Here is a 13,546-nt window from a genome sequence, read left to right on the forward strand (position 1 = left end):
GGAGAGAGGAGAGAGAAGAAGAAAAAAGGGAGGGGGGAGGGTGGAGGATGGGAAAGCAGCGGAGCACAACAGACACTAGGATGGCAATTTGTAAATCAATGGATGTGAAACTGATGTGATTCTGCTATCTGTGTATGGGGTGAGGGTGGGAGTTCATAACCCACTTGAATCAAAGTGTGGAATATGATATGTCAAGAAAATTTGTAATTGATTTTGAAACAAACCCACAATAAAAAAATTAAAAAATAAAAAAATCAAAAAAAAAAAAAATAAAAGGAAATAAGAATAACAATGGTATCACCAAATTATTCACAACACTAGACCACAAAGACTTTTGTTTTTTGTTTAGCTTATGGATAAAATAACCCTCAGGGATGCTTCATAAAATTATTGATTAGTTTGGTCTTCATTTTTTTGAGCAATGGAAAATAAAAAGACAATTAGAGAAATGTGTCAATCAACTCAATCAATTTTGAGGGGTTATTTAGAAAAGTGGTGTGAGGTTTCATTTTACTATTACCTTGTGGTATCTGTGACAATGACTGATTTTATAGGCCCACTATGTTAGCAAATTAAAGGGACTCAAGCAAAGGCCATCTCCTCTTAAAGGAAATATGATTTGTGATTTCAAATCAATGTTAGTCTAAACCTGACTGGGTTCCAACCCCCACCACCCTAACCTGTGTATTTGTTATGTAGAAGTATGGAAAGTCTCAATAGAGGACTTTCCCCGTGTCTTCCCAAGCCCTCCATGACACACCTATCACTGTTCTCTGTCACTGTCTCTGCCCCTCGCCCCTGGACTGTGTTCACACCCGTGTGATGTCTCCCTCAGAAGGTCTCACCAAGCATCTGACACTTCATAGCCTGGCATGTGCTGGCAGTTATTCTACATCCAGGACTGGATCTAGTTATTGGGTGCAGTTTTCTTTTCCTCTTAGTCTCCACCTTCAAAGTTCCCTTGCTATTCCTGCTAACCTAATGGAGAATGTCTTTGACCTGTGATTTTCTCTGGGGTTCTCTCATTCAACTTGCACTTATAGATTCCCCACTGATACTTAAACAAGTCCTTTTCTTACCTCTCTTACAGACTAGCTTTTGAGTAACCACTATCTTTTACCGTTCCTTCATCCACTGCAATCCCTTCTTTCCACTTCTGATCTTATCAAGCCACTAATTCTCTCCCTCAGGACCATCTTCTGGCATGAAGACTGCAGCTTGGGCCCTCTAGGCCACTCTTCCATCCACAAAATCCCTTTCCTGTTCTCTCTGCCACTTGGATTCTTACATGTTTGATTCCTGTTTTGAGACTCATTGACATTTACTTGTTTTTAATGATCCTCTTATACTCCAAACCCTTTTATGTGACCGGCTGATTTTGTTGCTGCTCTTTCTTCCTTTTATTCTTTCTTCTTCTTTTTTAAGTGCTAAGAATTAAACCCAGAGCCATAGCACCTGGCTAGGCAAGTACTCCATCACTGAGCTGTATCTCCAGCCCAATGTGACTAATGATATAGTGCCCTAAATGTTCTCTGGAATTTTTATTTGGGTAAAAGAAAACTATGGTAATTGTGGTGAAAAGTGTATATTCTTGGATAAAGATATTATTATTGTGTTCTATACTCAAGGTATTACAAGGAGGGAATATTCATTTTCCCAAGTTATGTATACTATGATGGAATGAGGATAGAGAATACAATGTGAAATATGCTGTTTAAACATCAGTAGCCAGACTGAAAATCACATAGTGATGGTGGCCATTGGTTGGTACCCCTTTGCATCCACCAACAGGCTAGCCCTGGCTTCCTCCCCAAACCTCCACACAGCTCGCATGGTGCCTGCTCCACGTCCCATCCCCTTAATAATGGAGTCTGGCCATGACAATGTTCAGTCTGGTGCTTCAGTTACTGGGGCCCCCACTCCAATCTCAGTGCTTCCTACTTCTCAATTAATGTTTGAAGTGACCTCTGAGGATATTTTCTTTTTATTTGGAGGCTGCCGGCCATAAACCCTTAAATGAAGGTTAGATACTTCATGGGCACCTGAATTCATCATAATACCACTTATTAAAGGGATTTGACAATCTCTGCTTCAGTGACCTGGGGCAGCTGCTTGGGTCTGTGCGGTCCATTTGGTCATATAATTAAAGGTTTAATTTCAGGTGGGGAGCACATGTGCCAGTGAACCTGCTACTGGCTCATTATTCAGGAATCAATTCACAGAGAAATATTCAAAGTCTTGATGCTCTCAGGGTGCTCTAGGGCATGTTTACAAATTAAACAGGTTTTTTTAAACCATAAAATTTATACATGTGCCAGCAAAATTTAAAAGAACAATGAAATGACAATAGGGAAAGATGGGTCTTACATATGTCTAAATCTCTGTCTATAAGAAACTGAATCTTCCAAACTTGTAGGTTTTCTCCCCATCTCCACATTCCATGAATATGTTTTACAGGGACACATCAAGATACTTAAGATCAAGAGTGAGCCTTGAGTTTTATAATATTACTAGAGCTTGGAATTGAATGGCCAATAAGAATGCATATATGTGTACTGAGTAGAATTTTTTTTTTTTTTGCCAAGTTAATTTCTGGCACATAATGAACACTCAAGAGTTGGAGAAATGGATGAATGAAAAAAAATTCATGGTTATATTTTTTTTTCCACAGAAGAAAAAGATATCCATTGACCCAAGATAATCAATCATTATTTTAGTTTTCTCAAGCTAGAGGGCTAGTTCATATATATTTTTCCTTACTACCAAGTTAATTGAGTTGAGATTTGAGAAGACTCATATGGACACAAATTCAAGTATTTCAATGGGACACCAAGCCAAGTAAAGAAAGTAAATATATGCTGAATATTATGCAAAAATTACTAGATTTAAGTCCCCTCCATCCTTCCTTATTGATGCCTCTTTGACTTGGAAGATTTGGAATTTAACAAAACCATGGAACTTGAATTATGGATTTGAAGCCCTGAATTTACTTATGTGAAAATAGGTTTATAATTAGGTCTAGTTCATAGTTCGTTGTCACCTTACAACATGTGAAGTATTTAATACCATATAGCAAGTTTCTTATAATCCACAGCAATCTCAAAATTTATGTCCATGTTTCATGATTCTGTGTTATATAACATAGTCTGAATATCATGATTTTATCATGAATTCAAAAAGACAATTGAATTGAGGAATAGCTCCATCTCTTGGTGGCACATTGTTACCATATTGATTTTTTGTTTTGTCTAGATATTGTAATTTACCAAGTACTTTCACATGCTACCTCCCTCAGTTTTCTGTAGAACCTTATAATGCAGGAAATGTCAGCCTTTTTTTTACAGATGATGAAACTGAGTCTCAGTGTGTTGGTGTTTATGGTAAATGCACAAATATATTGTTACAGAAACAGGTCTTTTGACCTCAAGTCCTTCCTCCTTTTCATTATATCATATTCACCTAGATGGGTATGTGCCAATTAGTTGTAGAAAAAAAGTATTAGGATTTCCCTGGTCATTTCAGCTGACTTCACCTCGATAATGCATCCTTACTGCATGCAGTAGTTGGGAAATAATGTGAGATGGTGTGACCCACATACAGCACTGTAGTCCTGTTCATCAATGGCATACAGAAGTTTTTTTTTTTTCCTATTAACCAAATTGGCTTTCTCTCATTTTCCAGTGTTGTTCCAACAATATAAGCTTAATGTCTTGCTTATCTGCAAAGTCTATTTATCATCCAGTAGGACATGTTGTGTAAGTATATAGACACTAGCATCTGTAGAAGTCTCATGTCATCAATGGGCAGCATGTAATGTTCTGAAACAACCTCAGCTATTGATGAGTAGGTGGATGAGTATTGTCTTTTGGCTCAGAGACAATTATGGGGTGCATTTTTATAACAGTTCATGGGTTCTGGTTAAATTTTAGGTAACAAAGAGTTTCACTTGCCCTGCAACATCATTGGCATGCACAGTATTGTTAAGAGTGTCCTCCAGGACACTCTTACCATCTAAAAAGTTTTATGCAAACGACATGTGGAATGATATATTTAGACACAATCAGAAGGTAAATTTTATGTGAACGGTTTACTAAATATTTGCATTTATGTATGAAATCTCATTCTGGGAATTCTAAATAAATAGTGCCCTGAAGCAGTCACCTTAGAAATTTGAAATGTATGTTCTTTGATTGAGATTATTTTATTTTGACAATAAATGGTATCTGTTAGGTTGGATAATGTAATTTGATCAAAATTGTTCCAAGGGAGAAAAAGACTGCGGTATAACCCAATTCTCTGCATGTGGATCTGTGGGCACATGCACAAATGCATGTATTTTGCCTAATACTGATTTATAGACAAAAACCCCTCACCTTGGTTTTTGAAGAGATTTATAAAATCTATTCATGTTATAAAAACCTGTGACTTGAATAGTATTTGTAGCAATTTTGGTTACCTCTTCCACCTGTCTATAAGAAACTGAATCTTCCAAACTTGTAGGTTTTCTCCCCATCTCCACATTCCATGAATATGTTTTACAGGGACATATTTTGGTAGATTCACAATTGACATATATTTTAGCAATGAAAGAGACTCTCTGACCAACTCATCAATTTTACAGATAAGAAGCCAAATGACTGTCTCATTGTCGGCCGTATCTTCATATTGCTCCTTTTAATTAGTTTTTGAAAGATCAGCTCTAATTGGTAGCCAGTTCTCACAGGCAGAAAGGGTATTACAGAATATTAACCTTACCTCTTTTTTTTCAATGAAAGGATGAATCTTTTATTTGTTCTTTAATCATTACAGGCTTAAAGAAGAATCCAGTGGACCAACGTGGTTGCTTTTTTGTTTTGTTTTGTTTTGTTTGCTTTGTCTTTCATATTTTCTTATTCAGCTCTTCTCAACCACTTCCACCAAACTACTTCCAAGGGCAGAGGAAAAAATATATGTGCCCTTTCCATTTGCCAGATGTTTGTAATTCTCAGGTAGAAATAGGGGGTTAGTGAACTTGGTTTTGTTTTTTAATGTTTTTATTAGTGCACTGTAGTTATACATAATGTTGGGTTACTTTTGACATAATCATACATACATGGAATATATGGGGTGTTCCATTACAGTTCCCAGTATTACTTCTTTTCTTTTTTTTTAAAAAGAGAGAGAGAGAGAGAGAGAGAGAATTTTTAATATTTATTTTTTAGTTTTCGGCGGACACAACATCTTTGTTTGTATGTGGTGCTGAGGATCGAACCCGGGCCGCATGCATGCCAGGCGAGCACGCTACTGCTTGAGCCACATCCCCAGCCCATACTTCTTTTTTTTCCCCTCTTCCCACCCTCTGTTCCCATTCCTACACTGATATTCCTTCTATTTATTTACTGGTTTTTTTAGTTGGCTATTTATAGATATACATGAAGGTGGAATTCACTGTATTAGATTCATACATATATATAGTATAATTGTGTGGGTTACATTCTACAGTTCCTCCCTTTTCTCATCCCTGCTCCCTCTCTGTCAATCTCCTTCCTCTATTCCACTGACCTCCCCTCTATCTTCAAGGGATCTGTTCTGGCCCTGCCCCCTATACTGTTTCCTTACTTTGATATATTTCTGCATATGAGACAAAACATTTCACCCTTGACTGTGTGAGTCTGGTTTATTACATTCAGCATGTTCTATAGTTCTACAGTTCTGTCCATGTACCAGAAAAATGCCATAATTTCATTCTTCTTCTTTATGGCTTATTAAAACTCTGTTGTGTATGTAGACTACATTTTTTTCTCCTCAATTCTCTGTTGACAGGCTCCTGGCCTGTTCCATAACTTGGTTGTTGTGAATTGAGCTGCTGTAACATTGATGTGGCTATATCACTATAGTATGCTGATTTTTAGTTCTTTTGGATAAATATAGAGGAGTGGGATAGCTGGGTCAAATGGTGGTTCTATTCTTAACCTTTTGAGAAATCTCCACACTGCTTTCCAGAGTGGTTGTACTAATTGGCAGTGTGAACAACAATATATGACTGTACCTTTTTGCCCAACATCCTTACCAGCATTTATTATCATTTGTGTTCTTGAGGATTGCCATTCTCACTGGAGTGAGATGAAATTTCAATGTAGTTTTGATTTGCATTCCTTAATTGCCAGGAATGTTGAACATTTTTAAAAATATATTTGTTGGTCATTTGGTTTCTTCTTTTGAGTAGTATCTGTTTAGTTATTTTCCCCCATTTATTGATTAGGTTATTTGGTGTTAAGTTTTTTGATATCGATGTGTTCTAGAGTTTAATCCCTGTTGGAGGAGCAGCTGGTGAAGATCATCTCCCACTCTGTATGATCTCTATTTATGCTCTTACTTGTTTCCTTTGATGTACAGAAGCTTTTTAAATTTGATGCTGTCCCACTGATTGAGGCTTGGTTTCATTTCTTGGGTTTTAGGAGTCTTGATAAGGAAGTCAGTGCCTGCACCATTATGTTCGAGTGTTGGTACCGTGTTTTCTTCTAGCAGTTGCAAAGTTTCTGGTCTAATTTCCAGGTTTTGATTCACTTAGATCAGACTTTTGTGCAGTTGAGAGATAGGAATCCAATTTCATTTTTCTACACATGGATATCCAGTTTTCCTAGAATCATTTTTAAAAGGCTCTTTTCTGCAACATGTATTTTTGGCATCTGTGTTGAATATCAGATGACTGCAACTATGTGAGTTTGTCTCTGTGTCTTTTATTCTGTTCCATTGGTCTTCATTTCTGTTTTGATGCCAATTTTCTTGCTGTTTGTGTTATTATAGTTCAGTAGTATAATATGACAACAGTTATTGTGATGCCTCAAGCATCACTCTTCTGGCTCAGTATTACTTTGGCTATTCTGAGTCTCTGATTCTTCCCAATGCAATTTAGGACTGATTTTTCTAGTTCTTTGAAGAAGCTATTGGCATTTTGATAGGGACTGCATTGAATCTGTATATGGCTTTTGGTAGTATGGCCATTTACTTGGGAGGTCTTTCCATCTTCTAAGATCTTCTTCAATTTCTTTCTTTAGTGTTATGTAGTTTTCATGTTAGAGGTCTTTCACCTCTTTGGTTAGATTTATTCCCAAGTATTTTATTTTACTTTTTGAGGTTATTATGAATGGGATAATCTTCCTGATTTCTTTCTCAGTGGATTCATTATTTGAGTATAGGAAAGCAATTAATTTATGAATGTTGATCTTTTTCCTACTACTTTGTTTAATTTGTTTATCAGCTCTAGAAGTCTTCTGAAGGAGGTTTTTTTTTTTTGAGTCTTCTAGATATAGCATTATGTCATTAGCAAATGGATAATTTGTCTTCTTTTTCGATTTCTCCTTACCTCTTTTTCTATCTTTATTTTCTCTTCATTTTGCTATACAACTTACCTTTTTAAAAGTCCTCTTGTGTTATGAGACTGAACCAAAGAAAAACTTGGGTCACTTTTTATTTGCCCAACTAATTATCTGGAACTTAAATGTGACCAGTCTAAGGGAGTTTTTATTGTGATTTTTCTAGTCCTGTGTCTTTACCCTCTTCTGGGTAAGAGACACATTCAGTATCAAGGGCTTTTGCTTTTGGAGCCCTGCAGTATTATAAAAATGATTATCAGAGCACAATTTTATACAAAAGGTGAAAATAAGAATGCTATCAATCTCCCAACTTCATAAAATTTTAAATGAACAATGAAAGAATATGTTTTATTATCACATCTGCTAAGCTGAATATTCTTTTTAAAATCTGTCAGGTTTTTTTTTTCCCCTGACAGTATATGATCTGGAGCCTCATCAGATTTGATTTCACTGAAATACATTTCTTAGAGGAAAAAATAGCCTATGTGTCTTGCATGTCTATAGTCAGCTATAATGGTTAACGTGCAACCTCCCTTGAAAAATCTGTTTTACAAGCAAAATGTTGGCACAATTTTAATTGTAGCACTTGTGTAAGCACTGTTATAATTTTTAATATTCTTCTATGGGAACATTTTCATTGTTCTGGTAGAAGAAAACGCTCTGATCCTGAATCCTTCGTTTCTGGTGCTTTGGGGTTTTATGGGAATGCTGTCTTTTTGAACTGAAATTTTTCATTTGGTATTAAAGGAAAGAATGTGAATGTAAGATTTTGAGCATTTATTTAGTAACATAAGCTTTCTTTTCTGTGGCAGTCATTATTCTGGTGTAATATATCACTGTTTGGACCTTACTTGCCTCACATTAAAGAGGTGAGCTTCTGTGCAATATAGAATGGCAAATCCCAACATCTGCTCATTTGTATTAGGGAAACTTTCCATATTTTTAAAGTAAAGAAATGGTACTTATATTAAGAGGGTATTGTGTTAAAGTTTCAGGTTTATTAGAATTCAAGGCATTTTAAAATAGTGTATAAAATAGTCTACTTAATAGCAATCACTGAACTTCCCTTTGAAGACCTGGATGAGAAGACAAGAGAGCATGCTTGATAGTTCATTTAGACAGGAAAAGTTACATCTATGCAGCATTGTTCATTCTATTAGAACATGCTGCTTTGATTCCCACTCCTTGTTACCCAGGTGCTATTTAACATGCCCAGCACTCTGGTGGAGGTTCAGTGTCAGTTGGTTGTTGATTTGCTCCTGTGCCCTTCCTTTGTCCCTTTCTGAAGCTGCAGAACTGTAAGATTTATGCTGCCTTTTGGGCAGTCAGGGGAAACAGGTGCCCTGGTTTTTCTGAATGGGATGTCAAGACTGGCAAGGACGTAGACACTTGTGCCTTCACAGCATGGGCTTCTGCAAAAAGGAAAGCTCAGTCTGCACCTTCAGCAAAGCTGTCTACAAACCACATTTTAGATTGGAGAATAATAATTGCCTCCCCTGGCCAACAGGGCAGAGTAAGGTTATGAAAAAACACCAGTCATTGCTTACCCAGTGTGGGCTGATGAGTTCCATAAGAACATCCTTTTGAGTATAAAAAGAATATTTGTGGACCAAGACAAAGAAATAGTTTTAGATGATGTCATAAAAGCTTTACTTTTTGTTATCGTTACTTTAAAAGATTTGATAACTCATCTGTTGAGAAGCTGTTTTTTAAGAGCACTTGTGTTATCTGTTTGCAAAGCATAAAGATACTTCTGGGGAAGAGCGTACTGATGTGTATTTTGGGATTAATATGACTTGATAATTAATACATTTTCTAGGAATCTGTCAGGGTATGGTTTCTTATTGTTTTAGGGTCATGTTTTATAGCACACATATGTAGAGACATATTTAAGCAGACTTGGACTTCAAAATATCTACTTCTGTAAAAGGATCTAGAATTTTAGATTTCAAAACATAGCCAGGTGTTAGTAGGGCACACATGTAATCCCAATGACTCGGGAAACTGAGGATTGCACAGTCAAGGCCAGCCTCAGAAACTAAATAAGACCCTGTCTCAACATAAAAATTAATAAAGGGGTGGGCACTAGGGAATATAGCTCAGTGGTAGTGTAACCCTGAGTTCAATCCCCAATGCTACCAAAAAATAAAAATAAAAAAAGCAAAACACTAATTTAAGATTCGAAGCATGTCCTTTCCCCTGAAATGCTTGTTCTTTAAATACAAACTCTTTAATTAGTACTATTAATATATGATACCTATCTGGAAGCAACATGTACTTACTTTAAAGTGGATTCTATTTTTCTAATTTAGAGAATATGTAAGTCATATTTGAACTTGAGTGTGTCTGCCTGGATACTACCTTAAAATAATTATTGATGGTAAAATAATGACAAGGTTGACATAATAGAAAATAGATTATGGAATTTAATAACTGGGTTTCTGGTTGCAGCTTTTCTACTAATTAGTTGCATGACTTGGGTTCAGTTAACTTGTCTGGATTTGATTTCCAGCTATAAAATTGAGAAGCTTGAACCAAATGTATTCTAAAGTTTCTTCTTGCCTGAACAATTTATTACTTATTTGAAAGCTTAAAATACTGTAGTGTTTCTTGCATCGTCAAGAATCTCAAATAGAGTCAGCCAGCACCAAGCATGTTAGGGAGGAAAACAAGGGCTTATATATATGTAAGTGTAGAGCACTGTGTGCTGCATGTGGAGTTCTGAGAGCTTATAAAGGCCTTATAGGAAAACCATTAACGATAAGATAATAAAATGGGAAACTACAGTCTGTGGAAGATAAATAAAGATGTAAAGGAATTGATAGTGTTTGTTTAAGAGAAATGGAAATAGCCTAAGAACAGTTGCAAAGAATTTTTCATTTTGAAGCAAATATTTATAGGCAACTATGGGCCAAAGACTGTGCTTATCAAGAAGCTGAGAGAAGATAGATGAATGGGGGTCAGATTAAGCTATAGCCAAGACTCCTTTTTGGAAGGAATGATTCTCTATTGGGATTACATGAATTGAGTTAGGCAAGGTGCATGGGAAATCCCCTGGTGTTTTTGGAGATGCTCATTTGCTGTTACACATTGTTTAGGAAAATCTCACCTAAGGACCCTATTTCCTGAGCAGTCTTTGTTGAGCCCTCCCAAACTGAATCTGTAATTTCTTTTCCACTCTTGCTGGATTTGTCACCAAAAATGCGGGAGGTAGGACTTTGACCTCATGCTTCTTTTTCTCCCCCATTAAATATTAGAGTTTAGGGTGGTGGAGGTATCACTATGCCAGAATAGATAAGATAAAACAGGATTTCAGCCTCCTCTGAACTATGGTTTTTCAGTGTAGTGTCATCATTTTAAAATCCATCAGTTCTAAGAATAACCTTTTCCAAGCTGAAGCACCAATATATGTTACAAAGCTAACTGTGGTCTTTGGGTTCTGTGATGCTTCAGTGATCAATCTGTCTTCCGCTTACTATAGTCTTCAAGCCCTTAAATGGGTTCCTGGATTCTTTCCACAATCTTGCCCTTAATTAAGCATAGAAGTGAATAGTGCTTCAGTGAGGTTCACAGCATGGAAGTGATTTTGAAATGGCTCATTGTTTTGAAATTTTCTCCCTATTTCTTTCATTATTAGGCTAAATAGAAACTATCTTTGCTTTCAGTTGTTTTTCTCCTTTATATTTTTTAAACGTAAAGTAAAAAGACAGCATAGTAACAATTTTACATTTATTTATGTATTATTGCAAAAGCAAAAGTTCAGTATGTTTAATAAGACTAACTTTATATAATTGATAACATAAGTCAACTGTTGATTTATAGACCATATAGAACCAGAGTCTCAAGATGTTATCTTATCCATACGGTCAAGCTAATTACATGTCCTATATCTTAATTAAGGTATTACTTTGAGTTCTTCTTCAATTTAAAACATTAACTCCAGTGGGGCAGCATTTTATCCTATGGATGGAACAGTTAATGTGGCTTTCTGAAGTAACTAAATTCAGACACCATGGTAGAAGAACACTGTTTTATGAATAAAAATCAATCTGAAACCATCCTAATCAAAGTGTGATCCATGGACCTGTGGCATATGCATCACCAAAGTGCTTGATAGAAATGTAAACTCCTAATTCCACACTCTTCCTACTGAATCAGAATCTGCATTTAACCAGAAATCCCTGGTAATTCATGTGCATTCAAGGTTTGAGTTGGTGGCAGAATAGTTCATTACATTCATCTTTGATCTAGAGGAAAAATAAACCCACCAAATATAGATGACTTGGGTGTTCTGATAATGTAAATAAATTATAATGGTGTGAAAATTATATGAGATCTGTAAAAGTTAAAAAATGTTGGAAAGAAATAAAAATTACTTAGAAAATGCAAACAAATATATATGCATAAAGTATTGTAATATATAATATATAGGGAAATTGGACATGGAAAGAATCATGGTACATGTGACATGGGGTGGTAGAGAGAAAGCCAGAAATTAATCAGTAATAGCACACAGAGGTCACTGTTGAATTGCTAATTTGATTTGTTAGAGATTTCCTTAACAGCAGAGCATAGTTGAGGCTTGTGTATCTCTCATGCAGTTAGTGATACTGTTTGGTATAAAGATAAATTGAAGAGTGTTCAGAGATGGGATGGAAGATTAATTATGACATAGGAAGAACTGATTTATGAGGAAAGAGAAAAATAATTAAATGGGCAGCACTATGCTATAAAAAGAAGCTATGGCGACATGGATATTTATCTAATGTTTCTCCAGAGCTGTTTCCTGTGATATCTATATGAAAGATGCAAAACAATAAGGATGTAAGGATGCTGAGAAATTGTTTGTAAAGCAAAGCAATATCAACTGGAATTACTCAATTAAGTTAGGAGCAATATCAAAGATTAGTTTCAGAAAATTTTACCTGGTACACAAGAAATGACCTTGTGCAAGATGACTTTATTCCTGAGAACTTTTGGAAACTCTATGGGCAAAGAATGAAAAATCATTTAGTACGTTGTTGAATTATCTCTCTAGGGAGATAATTGGAACCCCATCCCTTGAAACTTCTAAAATTAGGGTGGATGAAAACTAGGATGCCATACATGGAATGCCCTCTCCACTTCTGGCAGAGACCTGGTGATTGATGAGTGGCATTTTGTTTCGCAACATCTTTGATTATTGCTGATGTTACCATATATAGTCCATTTTTTTCATCAGGTTGGTATCGAATTAAAATTAAAATACTACTTTCTATGAGAACATCTAGAGAGTGTCAGTTATCTGCCCTCCCTGGTGCCTGCCTCTTGGTACCCAGTGACATTCTTTATCATTTCTCTTCACTCTGTAATTATTAAGGATGCACTTCCCTACACAGCAGAAGCAAATTCATTTCCTCATTCACTTCATTCAGAAGCTAAAAAGACAAGTCCAAAAGGCACCTGGACATTTGGAGCCTTTTGTCAAATGGATGCAGAAACTCTGGAAGTCTGAAATTATCCAGTGCTTCAGAGAACCTAGTGATTCTTTTTACTGGGATGAAAATCTGACACAAGAGTACCATACTTCCTTCTCTCTTCTTCTGTTCGCTATGCGTCATCTGAACAGGGAAGCCCAGAACCCTAATTCCATAGCTCAGAAAAGAAGTAAAACACAAAAAAATTATTTAATGTTCCAATTCATGGCTTTTTTCCTGCTAACTCCTTCAGATCCAACACCATAATTGGTGTTGTCTAGGAAATCTAGTTTAGCATAGGTTCTGCTAAGAATAATTCATATCAAATATATTGACTAGAGATATTATATATACTGTTTTATGTTGATGGGAACATTTGCCAAACTTAAATATCAAGTCACATTAATTAAATTATTTCAGGTGTTCATAAGTGAATTGTTTTCTTTGATGGTATTTTTTTAAATTAATGTTAATTTTGTTATTTATAATTTAATGTACCTGCTTCCATTTTAAGAAATTATCTTTTCCTATAACCAAAATTTCTTAATCCCTTCTTTCTTGTAAGAGATCTGGAAGGGTGAGTTAAAAAGTTAGTAAGGATTGTGTTCTACTATTTTGGTCACATACAAAGATAAACTCTTCTACCCCTGCTTGTGAAAACGACCCTAAAAAATTGCCAGCATCTTACATGTGCAAATAACAACTGCCTTCAAGGTGAAAACTAATTAACAGAAA

The 13,546-nt window shown here is 35.8% G+C and overlaps 1 protein-coding gene across 3 annotated transcripts in view; it reads left to right on the plus strand.

Annotated features, from left to right (window-relative positions):
- Positions 1–13,546, plus strand: part of Klhl32 (kelch like family member 32) — a 192,128-nt gene that overhangs the window by 150,939 nt on the left and 27,643 nt on the right. The gene's annotated exons all lie outside the window — the stretch shown is intronic.

Source organism: Marmota marmota, unplaced genomic scaffold, assembly GCF_001458135.2.
Source record: "Marmota marmota marmota unplaced genomic scaffold, marMar, whole genome shotgun sequence".
NCBI lineage: Eukaryota > Metazoa > Chordata > Mammalia > Rodentia > Sciuridae > Marmota > Marmota marmota.